Source organism: Bos indicus x Bos taurus, chromosome 9 (assembly GCF_003369695.1).
Source record: "Bos indicus x Bos taurus breed Angus x Brahman F1 hybrid chromosome 9, Bos_hybrid_MaternalHap_v2.0, whole genome shotgun sequence".
NCBI lineage: Eukaryota > Metazoa > Chordata > Mammalia > Artiodactyla > Bovidae > Bos > Bos indicus x Bos taurus.
Genome location: NC_040084.1, coordinates 35,084,806 through 35,108,390, shown reverse-complemented (window position 1 = coordinate 35,108,390; position 23,585 = coordinate 35,084,806). Strand labels below are relative to the sequence as shown.

Here is a 23,585-nt window from a genome sequence, read left to right as displayed (position 1 = left end):
TAAAAGTCCTTTCTCAATTTCCTAGGATGGTTTGGATCGGATATGACAACAATGTAACTTAATACCAAGCAGAGCAATGACACACCTGTGTTCAAATGCTCTAAATTATTGTATCCAGAACTGCAACTTTTCAGCTATGTATGTACTTCCGTGTCTCTAAATAACATCTATTATGTAGCAAGAATAGAAATTTGTTCTGGGTTGCCTATTCAAGAGACAAATCTTATCTTACCTACAGTAATATGATGCAGAATGGGAAAACAAATATGCTGATTGAACTTTTTTTCATGCAATTGTGAATTTGTGTATCTTTCTCTATCAGCATAACTTTTCCCTTTTGTGCTATTTTCTCTGCACCTTGGATTGCAATTTGCACATCCCTTCTTTGGGAACATGAACAAGCGGGCAGGTGACCAAATATCAACTCTGAATATGTAAATAAGGACAACCATAGTTACCCATGTGGAAACATCATTCCAAAGTGTCAGACTCAGGTCTCTTGGACAATAAATAACCCAGGAGTAGCTGTATGGTTTTGTATTCATCTTTATATATATGAACATAATCTTAAAAAGGCATTTTCAGTTTTACTGCAAGCATAGAAAGTTTTAATATTCTGTTGCAGTGACAGGACAAACTAACTCCCAGATTGTCTAGACCCAAGACTGAAAGGTATTGAAAGATTTTGTGAAGGAGTCCAACTTGAACAAACCGAAGAGCCCAGAAGCAAAATGATGAAATGTGTCTTCTATCTTACTCATTCAAATGTAGCCTACTATTATAGCCTGTGGAATTGTTGAAGCAAATTTCACAAACTCGTGCAATTTTTCATTTAACCTGCATTAATTGTTTCAAATACTTTAGAGAATGGCAATGCTCTGTACTTGGGCACAAATCCAGATTTTTACTAAAAAAATGAAGGGGAAAAAAGATGCAAGGATGCATCAACACCAACATGAATATGGAGTCAGGATATTAAAATTCATGAAGTCCTGTCAACTGAACTGATGCAAACTCTATTTGCCTGAAATACATGATGACATTGCAAGCCAGCAAAGATGAAAACAGCTCGTGAAAGCTTTTTCTGATGCTATTTCATTCCTCTGAATATCAAGTGAACTGTTTTTCTCCAGGTAGGAGCCACATGCAGATTCTCCACTCTGTAAAGCTAGGCCAGAACTGGTTTTTCAAAAACAAGGATTTTCCAAACCTCTGCTGTCCCTCTCGTTCGCTTCTCAGCATGCTCCCTGTATATAGAACAGAAAAATTTTCTGAACCATGATCGCGTTTTCTCAGACAAGCAATGTCCTCTCTTGTCGCTTGAGTTGAATTGAAACCAAATAAGCCCCATGGATACATTTGTATTCAGACTCAGTAAAACACTTCTTTAAAATATTGTCTTGGGGACTATTCCAAAGAGCTCTGACTGGTTGCCGTACAAGGGAGGCAGCCTTAATGCAAACTGGGAATGAGCTAGAAGATAGCCTGGTAGAAGAATTCTGACAAGCCCTTAGGTAAAGATCTAATAAAACACGGGCACGATTGTTAGTAGTTTAAACTGGAGAGTTTCTGAAGTTCTGTAAATTAAATAGGACAAGTCAATTTCTTCTCATTTATAAATTAAACAGGACAAGGAAATGCTTTGAAATTGTGGGCTCTGTCACCCACATTTTCTCAGAGTCATCAATCATCATGAATCTTTTCATTAAAGCTCTTGCAAAATGTGCTCTATTCTTAAATACAGTTTGGAAAGAGACTTGAAAAATTCCTTGCAGTCAAAGACCATGTCTTCTGCAGATTCAATGAAAGATTTAGTACTTGGCAGGCACAATTCAAGTTTAATTATGATCACAAGAATATTATGGCAAATCCAGGAGGGACACTGGGAGGTCAAAAGTCCAAAGACCCACCTTCAGGATATGTGGCTGCTAAGCCTTCACCAGAGCTGAGAATTTACTTTATTTAAAAGAGTTCTTTAAAAGAAAATCTCATGGCTTTTCACTTACTCCTTAAATTATATAACCTGTCTAGGTTAGAAATTTTCTTAACACTTATTCATTTATCATGATTTAAATACTTCATTCTCTAGAATAGAGTACTGTCCAATAGAACTTTCTGCAAAGATGATGTGTCCTATTTCTGTGTGTTTAACATAATAATCACTAGCTACATGTGCCTATTGAACACTTGAGACACGGTTAATGCAACCAAGGAACTAAATTTAGAATTTTAAGTTTAATAATTTTAAATTGAAATTGAATAGCCACATAGGGCTGATGGCCTGTTCACTGGTAATTCTAGAGACTGTGCTCATCATAGTTTTAGTTGAAAATGTTCCCTTTATTTTTTTCATATGTCCAATAGTTATTTACAGAGATACCCTTAGCGTATTCTGGGCCAGGCACAGTTCCAGCTGGAAGGAATATAGTAGTGAATAAAAGTAAAAAGGAATCCTGTCACAGAGGACTTAATTCTAGTGGGGAAAAAACACAAATCAATAAAAGGATAACTAGAAACACCAATAAATAAAATAAAGGGAAACCCCAGGGCAATGTTATGAATTGTAATTAGCCAGTTGTTAGAATTACTATTTTAGATAGAGCAATAAGGTGAGTCCTTTCTGGGGGAGGTGACATGAGCTGAGACCTGAATGATAAGAAAGAGTCATTCATACTCTGAGCCAGGGAAAATCATCCCAAGAAGAAGGAAACAACAAGGGCAAACACCTGAGGCAGGACCTAACTGGGCATGTTAGAGCAACAGAAAGGTCACTGTGACTTGAACCCAGTGAAGGATGGAAAGCAGGAGTAACATCATCACAGAGGTAAACTGAAGTTAGATCTATCAGGGCTTTGAGACCATGGTGAGTAGTTTGCTTTTATTCTAAGTAGATATACAAAGTTTTAAGACTGGAGAGAGGGCTCTATTTCACATGTCACAAAGGTTAACTTCTAATGGAGAAAAAGAGACTATCAACAAGTGACTCTTAATGATGGCTATGAAGTGAAGTGAAGTCGCTCAGTCGTGTCTGACTCTTTGCAACCCCGTGGACTGTAGCCCACCAGGCTCCTCCGTCCATGGGACTCTCCAGGCAAGAATACTGGAGTGGGTTGTCATTTCCTTCTCCAGGGGATCTTCCCAACCCAGGGATCGAACCCAGGTCTCCCACATTGCAGGCAGATGCTTTAACCTCTGAGCCACCAGGGAAGCCCTAATGATGGCTCTGATAGATAGCAAAAGTGATCAAAAGAGGTAGACTATTCTGGAACTTTTTTTTTTTTTTAGATAAAAACTGATGAATGAATATAAGAGATGATAGAAAAAGAGAAATTAAGAAGAACTCTTTGGACTTCAGCTTCAACAACTGTTTGGATGAGAAGAAGAAAGCTGAGCCAAGTGTAGGTTTATGAGGACAAAATCAAGAGTTTCATCTTGAATATGTTATCATTTAGATGCCAGATGGAGAGGTGACATGGGAAATGAGATAGCAATATGGCTCTAGTTCTGCAGATATCCATCAGAAATCCTCAGCAGAGTTGTTATTTAAAGCCGTAGAGCAGGAAAGAATCATTTAAGAAAAAAGTGCCGATAAAGAGGTCAAAATAGTCACTGACAGCAAAGGAGAGGATCACCTTGGAGCTTTCTCTTGGGTTTACCCACTTTAGATTATCCTCACAGCAGCTATTCTGAATTATAAGCCTTGTACAGCTAGGATCTGAAGTCTATCAAATGCACAGTTCTAGACATTTCAGCCACATCAAATTGTCTACAGCTCAGCAGATACATCATGTTGTTTCAGATGTCAATGTCTTTACACATATTGTCCCTTGGCCTAAAATTCAATCTTATTGCCTACATTCTTCCATTAGCAATCACCTGGATAACTCAACTCATCCTTTAAGAATTGATTTAACGGATCCTTCCCTGATCCTTCCCTCCTTTGTGCTGTCTTATGCCTGATTTGTTCCTGACATTATTTGTTTTCATGTCCTTAAGGATAGCCATGTTGTCTTATTCATCTTTATATATCTAGTAACTAGCACAGCTGTGTTTATTCTAGGACAATAAAATGATTACTACTCCCAAAACATGAGATTTTTCTTCTAAGTTCTGCCTTGCAATAAGAGAATTCTCTTCCAGCCCAGTATAGTCAATATCACCTGTATTTTCTCCTCTGAGAAAAGAGGAGACCTCCTGGAGTCACCTTTCCCATTGGTAGGCTTCCTAAGAGCATAATTAAGATTCCCAATCTGCTCTTTTCAAAGTGATCCATTATTTTTCAGCTTAAGAAGATTGTCTTCCTGTTCTGTACATATCAGCAGAAGTTAAGATCCTAGGCAACTATTTGAGATTTCCTTAAACAAATGGTTTTCAAACATTACAAAAGTCGTACTCATAATACATCTGTTTTAAATGTTTATTTCCCAGACGTACCTCCCAAAATTCTGACTCTGTCATGTCTGAGGTAAATTTTAGGAACCAATATTTTTAATCAACATCTCAAGAGATGCTGATATAGTAGAACTTTTGTGATACACCACGGAAAATTTAAGGGTTTTCCAAAAGCAGTCCCACTCCCCATTTGACCCTAAAGATACCCCTAACACAGACAGAGAAAAAGTTGTATTAAATTGCAGATTATTCTAGAAGCAGGTTATTTAGAAAACAATTTTAGAAAGTGTTTAATTACCAGAAAGTTTTTGCTTAATTCTATTTTAGAAAGAGCTAGGTAAAAATATCCTTTTGGGCCCAATTATTGCTGTCCTGTAGCTACCATACCTATATTTAGAATAATGACGTTATGAAGAAATAAGAAGGAAAGCGGCTTGTTCTAGTTTTCATACTATTCTACAGGCAACTTTCTGAAGTCTGTGTAACACACATCACTTCATTTTCTTCTCAAGATGTTTCTTTCTACATATAGTTTATTTATAGTATGTCTACATCTAGGCAATCAAGAAAATAAGTTTATTTAGCTCTGTCAAACAGCCAAATAAACCTGGAAAAAAAAATCACCTAGCAAATGCTAATCATACTGGGGCACACAAGTGAGCAAAAGCAGCTGAAACTTCTGCCATTCGGTCAGTCAGTAAGGCTGAGTCAGTGGGCCTTGGCTAGTGCTACAGGAATCCCTTCCTCAAATCTCCGTTGTGTTCCTCCCAAAGTTGCATATTTACAGAGACCTCTCCAACTCAGGATGACTTGTCTATGTCAAAAAAGATATAATTAAATATCTTCTGTGAGAACCACTCCATGACAATAACCAACATTTTATTTTTTTATTGGAATATAATTGCTTTACAATGTTGGGTTAGTTTCTGCTGTACAATATCATGAATCAGCCGTATGTATACATATACCCACTCCATCCTGAGACTACCCCCACCATCCCATTCCACCCCTCTAGGTCATCACACAGCACCCAGCTGAGCCCTATGTGCTACATGATAGCTTTCTGCTATAATCAACAACTTTTAAAATGAGCTCTTTTTATAAGCAACTCATCCTCTCTAAAGCAAAATTCAGATATCAAGAGATATCTATGGGAGACTGAGTGTTACCTGAATAACAGTGACTGAGGTTGTTGTCAACAGTGTAGTTTCAAGAAGATAAATTCAAAGCCTCCATCTTTATCAGCAACCGAACCACTAATTCTCATATTTGTATGCATTTTTCAGACTGTAGGATTTCCCCATCTATAGTCCAACTACAACATTAAAACATTTGATCAACAGCCCAAAACTAAATAGGGCCCCGCTAGGGAATCTCTTTTTGCTAGAAATGTTTGAATGTTTTCCTAAGTGGTGAGCTCCAACCACTGCCAAAGTTTTTACCTTAATTAACTCAAGTATAGTTCCCTCAGGATGAATTCAAATATTCTACCCAATCTTCTAAAATGGAAATCCTCTAACATCCCCAAATTACTATCCCATTAGTCAGCTGGCCAGTCCTTGTAAACTTTGTGTTAGGATTCTTTCCAGTAAATTTACAATTGAGGTGTTAAGTCTAATATCCCTTCTAAGAAGTGAACAGATGTTTCAGGCACAACTGTTTTTCTAAAGATCAGTCTTGCTTTGGTCTATCTAGCTGTAAAAACAATTAAGAAAACATGGGACTCTGCAGTGATGTTTCAGTAACTCAAAATATGTTAACTCTAGAGAAATGACTCTACAAATAATAAATGCTGGAGAGGGTGTGGAGAAAAGGGAACCCTCTTACACTGTTGGTGGGAATGCAAACTAGTACAGCCACTATGGAGAGCAGTGTGGAGATTCCTTAAAAAACTGGAAATAGAACTGCCTTATGATCCAGCAATCCCACTGCTGGGCATACACACTGAGGAAACCAGAAGGGAAAGAGACACGTGTACCCCAATGTTCATCGCAGCACTGTTTATAATAGCCAGGACATGGAAGCAACCTAGATGTCCATCAGCAGATGAATGGATAAGAAAGCTGTGGTACATATACACAATGGAGTATTACTCAGCCATTAAAAAGAATACATTTGAATCAGTTCTAATGAGGTGGATGAAACTGGAGCCTATTATACAGAGTGAAGTAAGCCAGAAGGACAAACACCAATACAGTATACTAATGCATATATATGGAATTTAGAAAGATGGTAACGATAACCCTCTATACGAGACAGCAAAAGAGACACTGATGTATAGAACAGGCTTATGGACTCTGTGGGAGAGGGAGAGGGTGGCAAGATTTGGGAGAATGGCATTGAAACATGTGAAATGTCATGTATGAAACGAGATGCCAGTCCAGGTTCAATGCACGATGCTGGATGCTTGGGACTGGTGCACTGGGACGACCCAGAGGGATGATATGGGGAGGGAGGAGGGAGGAGGGTTCAGGATGGATTTTCTTTTAAAAATTTAGAAAAAAAAAAAAAAAGCTACAAGGATATACTGCATGACACAGAATATACAGCCAATATTTTATAATAACCATAAATGGAATATAACCTTTCAAAATTGTGAATCAGTATATTGTACAGCTGTAACATATAATGTTATACATCAACTATATTTCTATCACAATTAATTTTTAAATAAATTTTTAGAAAAATTTTAAAAATAAAAAAAATAAAAAAATAAAAGAGAAATGACTCTGGGATCAATGTGTAATCTTGATTCTTTCATAACTAAAACCATTCATATTAAATGCTGCAAAATTTTGCTATTGATAAACAGTAAAAGTTTGAGGAATTCTTCATGGAGAGTGACATTTTATCAGGGCCATAAGTTGGTGAAGAATTTTCACTGGGAGTGAGGGGGCATTCCCAGCAGAGCTAAGCTACAAAATTAAGAAGCTGAAAAAATGTGCTTGTTGAACTAAAAGTAGCGGAGATTTTTCTATCATATTCTATGATTATTTAAAAGAAAAAAGAAGATAAAGCCAAATAGGTAAACTGAAACCAAATTACAAAAAACTTGCACTTAAATAAGTACTATGGACTTTATTCTTCAGGCAATGGGAAACAAAGATTTATGAGAATGTGAGTTGCTGATTCCCTCATGAAGACTCACTCAGTTCTGGAGATGCAAAATAACTGTGTACTTCAGATAGGAAAGGCATGCTGTTGTTACCATTAGCAGGAAGGTAAGAGTAAAAACTCGTAGGCTCTTGAGTGTGACTCAAAAAAAGGAACCACTTTCAATTCTGATCCTGTCACGTATTTGCTATATGACTTTGGGCAAGGTATTTAACATCCCTGCTCTTTATTTTCCTCATGTGTAAAAAAAGAAATGATAATGGTACATTATGTAAAATAGCATCTTATCAAGATTAAATAGCGTTTTAAGTACTGCTCATCGGTAGTGGTTAGAACAGCACCTAATACACAGCAATCACTCAATGTCATTTATTAGTACTATTACTCTGTAAGCACTGTCTCTATGTTATATACAGATTATCTGCTATCATGCACACTATAAGCTACATAATAAATTGACAGAGTAATCTAATATGAACTATTCAATAAATAACTCCACACAAAAATCGCCACTTTACAGCAGAGGTCATTGAAACTCAAAGATGAGGAAATAACTTTATAAAGTGGCACACTTGTTAAGTTAGAGATCTGGGATCCAATGTGGTCATCTGACTTTGAAATCTGAGCTCTTCATCACCACTTTCTTCTGCTTTGTGCACTTGTATTAGTTAAAGTAGATTAGCAAAACAAGAGAGAAATGCATTTCACCAATCTTGTCCTCAAGATAAAGAATTACATGGTCTTATCTGGGTCCATGAAAGCATCATTTTAGATGTTCCATTAGCCAAACATTTGCCTTTCCATCCACCCATACACACACAGCAAGCCCAAATTCTCAATAATAAGTATATTTGACTTGAGCTCCTTGTATCTCCAAAGATTGAATTTCAAAAAGTCTACATCTGATCATCCATCAACTTGACACCTCCCTCTAGCCTTCATTTCCTTCTCTCTAATCAATAGAAGTGGCATGATGAGGGCTGAATTTTACACAGACTGTTCTGGCATCAGTAGGCTGGCTGTATTGAAGCAGGAAAAGAATACAAAAAAGAGTCCTGTTTAGAAGAATAAAAGGGGCCTGAACTTAGTGAGTAGCAAAAGGAATTTTTAAAGAAAAGAAAAAGCAACAAGGTATTACAGAGTTAAAGCTGAAAGAATCTGACAGCTAATTCTATGGGGAAGGTGAATGGAAGGGAGAGTGCTTTGATCCATGATGACTAAGACAATTACGAGCCCTGTGAATTACCAGGTGCTATTGTTGCTGTTAAGCTTCTCTGGTGGCTGAGAGGGTAGAGTGTCTGCCTGCAATGTGGGAGATCCGGGTTCGATCCCTGGGTTGGGAAGATCCCCTGGAGAAGGAAATGGCAACCCACTCCAGTATCCTTGCCTGGAGAATCCCATGGACAGAGGAGCCTGGTGGGCTACAGTCCATGGGGTCACAGAGTTGGACACGACTGAGCGACTTCTCTTCACTTCATGTTGCTGTTTAGTCAGTTGCTAAGCTGGGTTCAACTCTTTTGCCACCCCGTGGACAGTAGCCCGCCAGGCTCCTCCGTCCATGGGATTTCCAAGGCAAGAATACCGGAGTGGGTTGCCATTTCCTTCTCCAGGGGATCTTCCCAACCCAGGGATAGAAACCATGTCTCCTGCATTGCAGGTGAATTCTTTACTACTGAGCTACCTGGGAAGCCCAAATTATGGGTTATGTGGTACCTTAAGGAACAACAGGGTATAAGACGGTTCATATAAAAGCAGCCTGGAAAACCTAAACCCAAACAGAAAACATAATTAAATACAACGTTTTCTTGAGCTTTGTGTCACACTTCCTTGAATATATGCTATAAAATTTCAACTCTGAACCAAAGTTTCTATCCTCTTTTTCTCTAGTTTCTCAAATTCTAATAACCTACATCTAGTATCAGCTGGCTGTTTTTTCACGTTCCTGCCTCTGAGAATATGGATCAAAATTTCAAACTTCTAGCAATTTTCTGTTCCTTCCTATTATTCTGAGTAAAGAAAAAGATAAGTATAAAATAATGAAAATGTAATAAATTTGATTTTAAATATATCCAGTTGAACTATTGAGTTGCTGTTGCTGTTGCTGCTGTTAAGTTGCTTCAGTCATGTCCGACTCTGTGTGACCCCATAGACGGCAGCCCACCAGGCCCTGCTGTCCCTGGGATTCTCCAGACAAGAACACTGGAGTGGGTTGCCATTTCCTTCTCCAATGCATGAAAGTGAAAAGTGAAAGTGAAGTCACTCAGTCGTGTCTGACTCTTAGTGACCCCATGGACTGCGGCCTTCCAGGCTCCTCCATCCATGGGACTTTCCAGGCAAGAGTACTATTGAGGGTATAGTCCAAATACAAGTCTATGAGATTTAGTAAAAACAATTCATTAGAGATATATATTTAGTGGTCATCTAAACAGGGAGAATTGCTTAGCTACCAAAAAAAAAAAAAAAAAATGAATAGATACAAAGAGAGAAGTATTTAGGAGAGAGGAGAACTGGCTCAAGAATAGATCATAAAGGAATGTTTAAACTTAGAGGGAATTGATGCTTTTGAACTGTGGTGTTGGAGAAGACACTTGAGAGTCCCTTGGACTGCAAGGAGATCCAACCAATCCATTCTGAAGGAGATCAGCCCTGGGATTTCTTTGGAAGGAATGATGCTAAAGCTGAAACTTCAGTACTTTGGCCACCTCATACAAAGAGTTGACTCATTGGAAAAGACTCTGATGCTGGGAGGGATTGGAGGCAGGAGGAGAAGGGAACGACAGAGGATGAGATGGCTGGATGGCATCACTGACTGGATGGACGTGAGTCTGGGTGAACTCCGGGAGTTGGTGATGGACAGAGAGGCCTCGAGTGCTGCAATTCATGGGGTCACAAAGAGTCGGACATGACTGAGTGACTGAACTGAACTGAACTGAACTGAACCCAGAAAGAACACTGGAGAGGGAGAGAACAACCAGGAGAACTGTGGTCTCACAGAAGCAGTGAGAGAAGTGGAGACGGCCTTACGTGTCTTATTCAGAGAATCATAGGAGATTATGTATTGTTTTGACTTGTTCTTGTTCCCACCTTCAGATAACAGTATTTCCTCCCTCGCTTCTTTCAATTAGAAAGAACTTTCTATTAGTGTAGAGAAGAACTTATATTTCTGATACTAACTGTGGTTCCAATTAGAGTCATTGATTCTAGTACCATGTCTCCTCTCTCATGAAATACAAGGGTTCTAGAGTCCCAAACTGGGTCAGACATAGTACTGCAGCCCATGACCACAATGGTGTGTGTGTGTGTGTGTGTGTGCGCACGTGCACACTCAGTCATGTCCAACTCTTTGAGACCCATGGACTGTAGGCCACCAAGTTACTCTGTCTCTAGGATTCTCCAGGCAAGAATACTGCAGTGAGTTGCCATTTCCTACTCCAAGGGATCTTCCCAACCCAGGAATTGAACCCACATATTTTGCATCTTCTGCACTGGCAGGTGGGTTCTTTACCACCATACCACTTGGGAAGCCCATGATCACAATTATTAGGACTCAGATTTGGAACCAGAGTCCAATCAATTAGAATCCCTCCTCTATGGCAGGGACAAAAAGATGAGTAAGAACTGTCCTTAAGGTTCACAAATCTATGAAAATATGAGCTTGGAACTTTAAACTAATGGTTTTGTCTCCCAGATTGGAGGATTTAGTCCATGGTAGGATATTTGGAGAAGGCAATGGCACCCCACTCCAGTACTCTTGCCTGGAAAATCCCATGGACAGAGGAGCCTAGTAGGCTGCAGTCCATGGGGTCGCTAAGAGTCGGATACAACTGAGCGACTTGACTTTCACTTTTCACTTTCATGCATTGGAGAAAGAAATGGCAACCCACTCCAGTATTCTTGCCTGGAGAATCCCAGGGACAGGGGAGCCTGGTGGGTTGCCGTCTATGGGGTCACACAGAGTCAGACACGACTGAAGTGACTTAGCAGTAGCAGCAGCAGGATATTTAGAGAGAGACTTAAGAGGTATGGGAGGAAAGAGTCCTGCGTGTGTGTAAGTGACTTCAGTCATGTCCAACTCTTTGCAACCCTATGGACTGCTAGCCCACCAGGTTTCTCTGTCCATGGGATTCCCTAGGCAAGAACACTGGAGTGGGTTGCTATTTCCTTCTCCAGGGAATCTTCCTGACCCAGGGATCGAACCCGCATATCTCACATCTCCTGCATTGGCAGGCAAGTTCCTTACCACTAGCGCCACCATGGTATGCACAGAGAGAGTAAAGAGGTATGGGAGGAGAGAGTGCTGACAGAGCACAAATCTCAAAGAGCTTTAATAGGACACTCACTCCTGCTCTTTCAAGACTGACTTTTTACCACTTTATTTTAATTTGCATATTCCCTAGAATCACCCTAATAAATGATTCTGTTTACTTTGTTCAATCTCTTTATAATAGAGTTTCTGGTACTAACAACCAAGAATCCTGACTAAAGGACAGAGCATGAAGCATAAGGACTGAGAAGAATGGATTAGACTTTGTAACGTATAGTTCATAGGTAGCCTGAAAGAAGCCGGCATCAGTGTACTGCTGGCAACAGAAAATAGATGTTTAAAGGTTAAAGACCAAATGATGGGGAAGAAATGAAGTCAGTGAAAATGGGCTAGATTTCTGACAAGTGTAAAAAGAAGGAAATAAGCAGTATCTTTAAGGACTAGCAGGGTTTATGAGTATAATAGAATGTATCCTCTCTTACTATAAATATGAGTAATTCTTACTGTATAAATCAATGGATGTGTTATTACAAAGTAGCTTTTATTAATATATTGTGATTCAAAAGGGTACACAGCTTCTCTTCAGGAACTGTCCTTGGCATTTTCCAGTATATGGAAACAAGATCAACCAACCTCGTAGAGTTATAAATTTTTAAAAGCTTTGGTTTTACTGCCATTTTTTAATGAGTTCATTTCTGTTTTGAAAATCTATTTATTAAAACTGCTTTTGAAAATGTCAGTCATTTTCAGTTATGCCCAGGGAAGCCAAACAAAAGGATTTCAGTTGATTTGGAGACTATTTAAAAGGTGCAATAGGGATTCCTGTGGGGAACTAATGGCCACGGAAACAAATAAAAGGCAGAACTTGCTGATACAGACTTGGTTATCTACCTCCTCATCTGGAAAATTCTCCTCTCAAAGCTATTCTTTCTCAAACTTGTAAACAGGTGGGAGGATGGGAGGAAGAAAAGGTTGTCTCAGTACAGGAACTTTGTCCTCTGAGAGTGAACTAGAGTAGAGAAGAGGGGAAAGAGGAGGAAAGCTATGAACAGCATGTGTTTCCACTGCAGTTTACAAACATAACATGACCACAACTACACAGATATATAATATCCGACTTTATTTTTACAACATTCCTGTGAGAAGGTCAAAGAAGATGTCCTCATCCCCTTTTAAGAGTTAAGGTAAAGGCAGTTCAGAAAGGTTTATGTGATTTGCCAAAGATCACTTAGCAGCTAAGCGAGACAAGCAAGAACCCAGCCCAGACATATGGACACAAATTCCAGAATGCATGCTCTCTCTTGCCTCTTCTGTATCCAACTCTTTGAGCTGCTTCTCTACTGTGACAGAGGCTACATTTTCTGTGAAATATTTAGTGAACCTTTTGATTTCTTATGAAATTTTACAAAAACCTTAGGAGTGGATCTTTCTCATTTTGGAGTCCCGTCTAACTCCAGGTATATGAGTTATTCATTCCAATGCATACAATATGTTGTTGATAAATCTTTCCAGCTTAATGAAATCATAATAGTCACCAGAAGCAACAGGTAACATTTATCATGCAAATCACTGCATGGCATTTGTAAACAGGATCTAATGTTTAATCATGGCAGCCCTGAGACATGGGCATTTGCTTTTCAATAGAGGCCACTGAGTGGGGGACAAGGATATAAGTCTATGTCTAGATTAATCCATCAAACTATAGTAAAAAATGATGTATTTGCAAAAATAATGGTCTGTAGATCAGACCTCAGCATTTCCTCCTTAGAGGAAATTTCTTAACTTGCTATAAATTTCTCCAGATGTAGATGATGCTGGATTTGTATTCAAAACATTATAGATCTTTAAACGGTGAATGTGAGCCTTAGAAGAGAAGACTCGATTGTGCTAGCCAGATCTATTAACAGTATCAAAGTCTCTCTGGAACCAGTTTCCAAAATCATCTTTGTGAAAAATGAGGCAAATTATAGCATGTGCCCTGGTGATGGAGGCCGAAGTTTCTGCCTCAAAAGTTCCAATCCAAGCTTTATGCTTTCAGAATATCATAAACTATGATTGTAGTACTCTAGCAAACAGGAAATAATTGTCAGCAGTGCTAGATGGTTTGAAGGAGGCCGTGGTTTAAAAAGTTCAAAGCGCTTTCTTCCTTCTGTGAAGAATGCTTGTTTTCCCTCCAGTAGTTATTTCTCACAAAATCAAGCGGATGGACATCTTGAAAACAGGCTTTCTCAAAGACAGCTGCACCATTGCCTCAGTCATGAAGCTGAAATGACTACTGTACTCTTTAATGGGATTTTCAGGCAGTGGGACGATTACCTGAAAGCCCAAAATAATAAACACCTATCTTCTGCTTGTGACCTAAAAGGACTTCCCTTTCGTAAGCAAGGAGAGTCTGTGGCTGCTGTGTCAATGAAATTTCTTTGGAGGGATGTCTTGATTACGATTTTGTGTGTGGAAGTGTGAACTCAATCTGCTGAGCAGCCCTCCGCAACTGCCTTTGGTACAATCAGTAAAGAAGTTTTAAATTCCAAAGCAGCACTTAACGATTCTCTGTTAAAATAAGATTAGAGTACATTTTACTAAAAGGAAGTCCTTTTTATGGAAGAGGAATGATATATTTCATATTACTTAAAAGAACAAACACTTGACTTCTCCATCTTATTGCTGCTGTTTTTAACTGTCATCGTATTGAGTTCTCACCCCTGACAATATAAAAACTAGAATGAAATCACAGAGCAGAAAACTTTAAAAGAAAGTACCTTCTAGCACACAGTTCTTTGAATAAAGATGTCTATATGTGCTGGTATTACAAGAACTTTTTTTTTTAATGGCAGCTGGAGTATTACCAGTGGTAACCGCACAAATTTACACAACCTGATTTTGCTGATCAGTACTCACATCTCAGAAACTGGGACACCTCCTGAGACTCAATTAGTAATCTCCTGGCTCAGAAATCAACACTGAATTCACAAATACACAGTTATGTAAATATTGCTCTAGAATTATCCTAAATAACTTGAAATTTCTATCAGGATAAGCACCTTTTAATAACAAATCCTCTGTCCCTAAAAGTGGTTTCTACTATATTATTCATTGAAAATACTGAATAATTTCACATCACTAGGAATACTGATCTACCTTATATATCCCTCTAATTGCCATGATATTTGTTTATAAAATGTTTAATCAGTTAGAAAAATAGCTTTCAATTTCTATGTCTATTGGGGTAAATTTTGGTAAATTATATTTTCCTAGGAAATTATTTATTTCACCTAAAGTTTTATATCTATTTGCATTCTTCTGTGTAAATAAATCTCTCATGATTTAAAAAAAAATTAGGAAAGATAACATTATTTTAAGCCATACCTACCTTCATTAACCAGTTTAAATAGGTCCATAGATTTGATAAGACAAAGTCAATAACAAAAGTTGAATTAATGAAAAACCTTTAACTGTCAAAACACTGTATTATCAAAATAGGAAAAATTAAAACAGTCTATAAGATCAAAATGCAAACACCTGTTGGATCATCGAAAAAGCAAGAAAATTCAAGAAAAAACATCTACTTACGCTTCATTGACTACACTAAGCCTTTGATTGTGTGATCACAACTAACTGTGAAAAATTCTTTGAGAGATGGGAATACCAGAATGTCTTACCTGCCTCCTGAGAAACCTGTGTGCAGGTCAGGAAGCAACAGTTAGAACCGGACAGGGAAGAGACTGGTTCAAAATTGGGAAAGAAGTACATCAAGGCTGTATGTTGTCACCCTGCTTATTTAACTTATATGCAGAGTACATCATGTGAAATGCTGGCTGGATGAAGCACAAGCTGGAATCAGGATTGGCAGGAGAAATATCAATAACTTCAGATATGCAGATGGTGCCACCTTTATGGCAGAAAGTGAAGAGGAACTAAACAGCCTCTTGATAAAGGTGAAAGAGGAAAGTGAAAAAGCTCGCTTAAAATTCAGCATTCAAAAAACTAAAATCATAGCATCCAGTCCCATCACTTCATGGCAAATAGATGGGGAAACAATGGAAACAGTGACAGACTTTTTTTTCTTGGGCTCCAAAATCATGGTGGATGGTGGCTGCAGCCATGAAATTAAAAGACGTTTGCTCTTTGGAAGAAAAGCTATGACAAATATGGACAGTGTATTAAAAAGCAGAGATACTGCTTTGCCAACAAAGTTCCATATAGTCAAAGCTAGTTTTTCCAATAGCCATATATGGATGTGAGAGTTGGACTATGAAGAAGGCTGAGCGCTGAAGAATTGATGCTTTATTTTTTTTTTATTTAAATTTTATTTTATTTTTAAACTTTACATAATTGTATTAGTTTTGCCAAATATCAAAATGAATCCGCCACAGGTATACATGTGTTCCCCATCCTGAACCCTCCTCCCTCCTCCCTCCCCATACCATCCCTCTGGGTCGTCCCAGTGCACTAGCCCCAAGCATCCAGTATCGTGCATCGAACCTGGACTGGCAAGAACTGTGGTGTTGGAGAAGACTCTTGAGAGTCCCTTGGACTGCAAGATCAAACCAGTTATTCCTAAAGGAAATCAACACTGAATATTCACTGAAGGAATGATGCTGAAGCTGAAGATCCAATACTTTGGCCACTTAATGGGAAGAGCCAGCTCATTGGAAAGGACCCTGATAATGGGAAAGAATAGAAGACAGGAGGAAAAGGGGCTGACAGAGGACTAGAGAGTTGGATGCCATCACAGACTCATCACAGAACATGAGTTTGAGCAGGCTCTGGGAGATGGTGAAGGACAGAGAAGCCTGGTGTGCTGCAGTCCACGGGATCGCAAAGAGTCAGACATGACTGAGTGACTGAACAACAATGGGCCGCCATTTTAAAAAGTTATATTTTTCTGTACAGTAACATTTATAGATGAAAATACACAAATTGTAATGTAGAACTCAATAAATTATCACAAAATGACACACCTTTGTAACCACATCCTATGAAAAAAATGGAACATTACAACACCATAAATGACCCATAACTGCCAATAACATTTTGAAAGTCATAGATTAGTAATATATGTTTGGGGACTTTATATAAATGGAATCATCTAGAAGTATCTGATTTCTTTGCTTGATATTATATTTTGGATATTATCTCCTGTGACACTTTTTGTTGCAGCAAATCATTAATTTTCTTACAGTATAATGTTACATTGTATGACTATAGTACTGTCTATATATACATTTTATTCTTGGTGAATATCTACTTTATTCCTCAGTTCAGTTCAGTCACTCAGTCGTGTCTGACTCTTTGTGACCCCATGAATTGCAGCACACCAGGCCTCCCTGTCCATCACCAACCCCCAGAGTTCACTCAAACTCACGTCCATCCAGTTGGTGATGCCATCCAGCCATCTCATCCTCTGTCATCCCCTTCTCCTCCTGCTCCCAATCCCTCCCAGCATCAGGGTCCTTTCCAATGAGTTAACTCTTCGCATGAGGTGGCCAAAGTATTGGAGTTTCAGCTTCAGCATCAGTCCCTCCAGTGAACACCCAGGACTGATCTCCTTTATAATGGACTGGTTGGATCTCCTTGCAGTCCAAGGGACTCTCAAGAGTCTTCTCCAACACCACAGTTCAAAAGCAATTCTTCGGCGCTCAGCCTTCTTCACAGTCCAACTCTCACATCCATACATGACTACTGGAAAAACCATAGCCTTGACTAGACGGACTTTTGTTGGCTAGTGTTTGGCTATTAAAATTGACTCTACCGTGATTATTTTTCTTTCCATTATTTTATTAATATGGTCACTTACATTGATTGATTTCTCAATGTTATCCTAACCTTGCATTACTAAAATAGACAAAACTCTGCTGTATTTTCCCTTTTATATATTGCTCTATTTGGTTTGCTTATATTTTGTATAGAATTTTTATAATTCATGGAAGATACTGATATTTGATTCTCCTCCTACAAATGCACTGTCAGTTCTGTTGTTACATCTTCCCTCATAAATTAAGTTTGGAAGTAATCTCTCCGTAGTATCTGTAAGATCTCTACTATTTTAATTACCCATTTAAGTTATTTGTATCTTCCCTCATTTTTTTATGAACAATATCTTCAGGGTTTATCAATTTTAATCTATCTTTCTGAAGAATCAACTTTTGTCTTGGTTCCCTTTTGTAATTCTTTTCTGTTTTTAGTTGGTCTCCCACGATAATTGTGCATTTGTCTGTCAATTTTGCCTTATGTTTGCCTATGTTTTTTCAGGTTCACATGAATTTAGAATGATAATATCTTCCTGGTCAATTAAACATTTTATCATTATGCAACGTGCCCTTCTATTAATGTTATTTTTAACTTAAGATTTTTTTATTTGATATTAGTGTAGTTACAGAAACTTTCTCTTGCATCTTTTTACTTTGGAACTTTCTGTATCCTTCTGATTACAGTATATCTTTTATTTGCACCTTATGGTTTGAAGTTCTTTGGAGTTTAAGTCTGTCTTTTAATTGGAATATACAGCTTATTTACATTTAATCAAAATGCCAATAAGTTTTGCTTTTAATTTACCATATTATTTTTCCCACAAGTGATTTTAAAAGTATAAGAATCCAGACTTACTTGACAATATAAAATATCTATACTCAAAGTTCCAAATATTTCGCTGTCATTTCTGGTTTGGGGTTATGGGATCAGCCCATTACAAGAAAAGCAAATAAAACTGAAATATATCGTGCCCATGCTGATCTTGGCACTTCAAATTCAAGAGAGAAGCCTGTCGTGTAGAAAAGGGTCTGTTTGAGATGTTTTACAAGTGAATATAGATCTTTCTTAGGTTGGCAAAGGAATTCAGCCCCCACCATCATTTCCTCATCATTCCAGTGAGCCATTTCCCTACCTGCCGGGGTCCAGCCCCGGCTGATCCAGGGTATTCGAAGGAGAGACGGCATAGGCGAGGATCAGGATACGATAGCTTCAATTAGGTATTAATTAAAGATATAAAGAGTAATAGAATAAGGATAGCTCAGTAGGAAAATTCAGTGGAGAAAAGAGGCTGAGTAGCTTGGTTTACGCGGGAGACCAATAAAACTTCAAGACAAGAAGTTTGCACCACTTACGTAGGCCGCAGGCGTCCTTCCATTCTCCCGAAGGAGAGGAGACACTGAGGCCTCCCCGGTCGGATCTTAGAAGCCCAGGCATAATTAGTAAGCATGGTGGGTTCCGCGCTCCAGATGGAGACTCAACCAGAGTGAGAGAGAGAGCGACATGGGGAGACCAGTATTTCGAGAAACTGATCCCAATTCTTTATTTTCCATGGTCTACTTTTATACACTGAGATGTTATGCAAAAGTCACGTGGGGTCAGCAGTCCTGACTTTTATCAAAGTCAGGTGCTTCATACAAATGTATACAGAGGTCTTAGGGGTGTTACATCATCTTCTGGCCAGGGGGGCCTGCTGACAATTTACGACCCTCTCCTTGTGACAGCGGTCAGTCAATCAGGACACTTATTTCTCCAGGGCTGATTATTCTCAAAACAGACGCCACCCAAGTAAAGTTACATTCCTACAGGGTGAGGGTGTAGTGGGTTTTAGTTAAGGAAAGAATTTACTTAGCCTAAGGTCTAACGTGATTAATATCAAAGGTTAATACTTATTTCTTCTATATATTCATTAATGTGTGTAAGGGCAGGGGATGTGGAGACTTAGCAACAAACATTGGCTCAACAAATGAAAAACCCTTCACCAATACAATTTCTAATCAGCCCGTTATACTTATACTAATAGTTTTCTAACTTCTCTAAAGAACCCGTTTTTAGAGGGTTTAAAGCATCTTGTGCCTCTCACGGTTGGGAGGCTGTGAGCAATCACATGTGGCCGGACGAGCCTGTCAGGCAGGCTAGAGAACCTTCAGAGGAGTTTGTAGGTTAAAACACTCTTATCACGCCCAGGAATTATTATAAACTGGAGCTCTAAGTTAACTTCTTCTCCAAAAGAGGTGGTGGGGGACAGCCCCCCGTAAAGTCAGAGGTGTAGGTGAGCACAAAGTAGTAAAGTAGGCAGGCTCTGGTTATGGGGGTAGATGCTCGAGGAGTTCCAGGGGGACTCCTGAGGCTCGATCCCGCCTTTGCGTATGTCGAGCCTCCTTCCTCATGACCTTTGCCATGGGCGGAGTACCTCACTCTGGCCCCCAACACCTACCCATGTTCAGTAAAGCTGAAGGGTATCCCTGAAGGACTGGAAAAGTCTTGAAGTCCATGTCACCCCTGTGATTTTTATTCAGCAGGAGAATGGTTCCAAAACAACTTTACCCTCCATTTTCCAACGCTGAATTCCAGCACTGCTACTTTAGGAGAAGCAGAGACTCAAAGTACTTAGAACAACTGGAAGCCCCTTTCCTAACTTTCTTGCTGGCACAACAATATCCTCAATATCAGTGATGTGTTGATAACTTCAATAACAAGCCAGCCACCCCCTGCCCCATCCCTGGTGGCTCAGATGGTAAAGAATCTTCCTGCAATGCAGGAGACCTGAGTTCAATCCCTTGGTCAGGAAGATCCCCTGGAGAAGGGAATGGCAACCCACTCCAGTATTCTTGCCTGGAGAATTCCAGGGACTAGAGGAGCCTGGCAGGCTACAGTCCATGGGGTCACAAAGAGTCAGACACGCCTAGACAACTAACACTTGAGCACTTTTCACTTCCCCACCCCAGAAAAAAAAAAATCCCTGATTTATAGTCTTTGCTTATTTCTGTAATATAAATACTCCCAACATAACCATTTTCAAGCTACCTTCCCGACAAAACTTGATTTGAAGTTTGAAAAAGATTTATATAGTTAGCAGTCATGAGCCAGTATCAGCTGGTTTCATTTTACCTCGGCAGTTTAATGAAAAAGGTCATAATGACTATGGAAGTGCCCTTATACGAAGCATGTTATTTTATGAAGAACTTACTTTAAACACATTGCTTATGTTACTCATTTATTAACTGAACACATATTTAGCAAACCCACACTAAGTGCCAGATCCTAAGCTGCTGCTGCTGCTGCTGCTAAGTCGCTTCAGTCGTGTCCAACTCTGTGCGACCCCATAGACGGCAGCCCACCAGGCTTCCCCATCCCTGGGGTTCTCCAGGAAAGAACACTGGAGTGGGTTGCCATTTCCTTCTCCAATGCATGAAAGTGAAAAGTGAAAGTGAAGTCGCTCAGTCGTGTCCGACTCTTAGCGACCCCATGGACTGCAGCCTACCAGGCTCCTTTGTCCATGGATTTTCCGGGCAAGAGTACTGGAGTGGGGTGCCATTGCCTTCTCCGATCCTAAGCTAACTTGCTGATTTTGCAGAGGCACACAAATGACACAGGGCCTCTGCCTTCTTAGGACTCGCATTCAAGTGATTCAACAAGTGTCAAAAAATCAACTAAATAAATATTCAATTCCACATTATGATCAGCCCTATGATGTAAAAGATATGGAGCCATGAGAGGTAATAATGGAACATTTAATTTACATAGGGAAGCCAAAGGAAAACATTTTTTAAAAATGACATTGAAACTGAGACCTACAGATAAAGACTTAGGTTAAATGGGATACATTGTCCTCCATCATAGAAATACCACCTATCAAAACATCTACTTTCTGGAGAAAAAATTAGTGTAGATAACTCATTCATCCACATGAAAGTTTCAGATTATTAACAGAAATTATTATATTCTATTTTTCCATCTATTTTTATCTAAATAACTATCCCATGGGCCATCTCCCTCTGTAGTATGATGTCTTAGATATATTTTAAATTTTTTCTTTAACTTAGAGCCCCTTCCCTGACATCTCTCTATTCCTTCCAAAGTGCACTACATTTGATTGATCTGCCAGACCCCTGCACAACAGTCTATATGTCTTCTAACCAGTGCAGAAGAAAAGGAAATTACTACCTTTATTTCAGGGCACATAATTTTACAATTATATTTAATACATCCCTGTGTATCTACAGAATGGTGATCATATTACTAATAGTGTGTCCAAAGTCTACAAACCTAAAGTGGCTCTCCAATAACAGAAATTAGTTTTAATTATGTTCTTGTTAGGTTTAATGTTAGGTTAGAGTTTGTTGTACTCTCATTCTTGAAATTACTAACATACCTCAGGTAGCAGTTATTTTTTACAAATATGAACAGTTGATTAATCATTACACTCCATTCACAATTCCACCTCTCTTGTATGCTTGCTACAGTAACATGTGAATACTAATAAAGGATTAAAAAGGTTTAATTAACTCAGTGGTTTTCAACCCAGGGTAATATTTCCCCCCTGAAGATATGTGACAACATCTGCGGACACTTGGAGTTGTCACCCCCAGGGCAGTTCTACTGGCATCCAGGTGGTAGAGACCAGGGATACTGCTAAACCTCTTGCAATACACAGGATAGTCCCTCACACAGCAAAAATTACTAATATGTGGCCCAACATATCAAAAGTGCTAGGATTGAGAAACATTGAGTTAACTAGACCGATTTACAGACCAATATTTTTAGCGGGATTATTTAACTTGTGTTAGTTGCTAAGTTGTGTCTGACTCTCTTGTGACCCTGTGGACTTTAACCTGCCAGGGTCCTCTCTCCCCAGGATTACCCAGGTAGGAATACTGGCATGGGTTGCCATTTTCTTCTCTAGGGCATCTTCCCTACCCAGGGATTGAACCCACATCTCCTGTATTGACAGGCAGATTCTTTACAACTGAGCCACCAGGGAAGGCTGGATTATTTAACTACTGTATTTAAATTTTAAGTAGTAAACCATGACTAAACATTACATTCTGATTAATAATACTTTTGCACATTTTCATGTGCTAACATGAGTCCAGAAAGACTTTCATTTATTACTCAGCAACACAAGCCATATATAGCCTATTCACATAAAAATAAAAGTCTCTGCTAAATATTCTAAAAGTTTTAAAAGCAAGTTCTAACAATGAAGAGTTAACTTCATGCCTTTTTATAATTATTCATTCCATTATTTGTATTCAATACATCCTTTGGGGTTTTTTCCTCCCTTTCCATTACAGAGATTATCTCATGGGAAGGAATTTGATAGTGTATTCAATCATACTGTTATGACTCTAAAATTTTCATTACAATCTTTATTTTAAACCTATATTATTTCCATGTTACCAGAGCAGATTTTAAGACAAAATGCTGCATCTATGGAGATTCTAGGCAACATCTACAACCAACTGAATGGCACTGTAGGAAGTGAAGATACAGGCAGGACAGGGCTAACATTTAAGAGGAAGAGTTCACGCTGACTCTAGGTATCTCAAAAGATCTCATGGGCTGACTCTGAAGGCATTTAGACCTGCCTGAATTTCCTCAGCAAGTACAACAATATTCGAGTATCATATCTTCCATACTTTCAAGCATGTTTGCTTGGCTGGCAGAAAATATAAGACTGAGCTTTTTTGTCTATGACCCTGAATTCTGGAGAGACCACTGAATCGACACACAGTTCTGAATTGACACTCTCTATCTGCATCGTGTATTAACTCTGCAATGCCTGTCTGCCAGCCATACATCTGACCTATAAAGTGACAGCAATGGAAGATCAGAGGAATGAACGATGCAGGACTGACCTCCTGATATGTTCAAAGATTCTGACACAAAATTGATTCTTTAAGTTCTAATACTTCCAAGGTTCAAGATCGGTGTTCTAGAGCCTTATTTTAGGGTGATCCAGCAGCTAGTGAAAATATTTGGACTGCAATATCTGATTCAAATTTGTTCCTCATCATTTTTTCCTGAAGATAAAGAAACAGCACATTAAATTTTTAAAGAGCAT

General features: G+C 38.9%; 1 pseudogene; it reads right to left on the bottom strand.

Annotated features, from left to right (window-relative positions):
- The window catches only part of LOC113898899, a 149,449-nt pseudogene that overhangs the window by 109,926 nt on the left and 15,938 nt on the right, over positions 1 to 23,585 (bottom strand).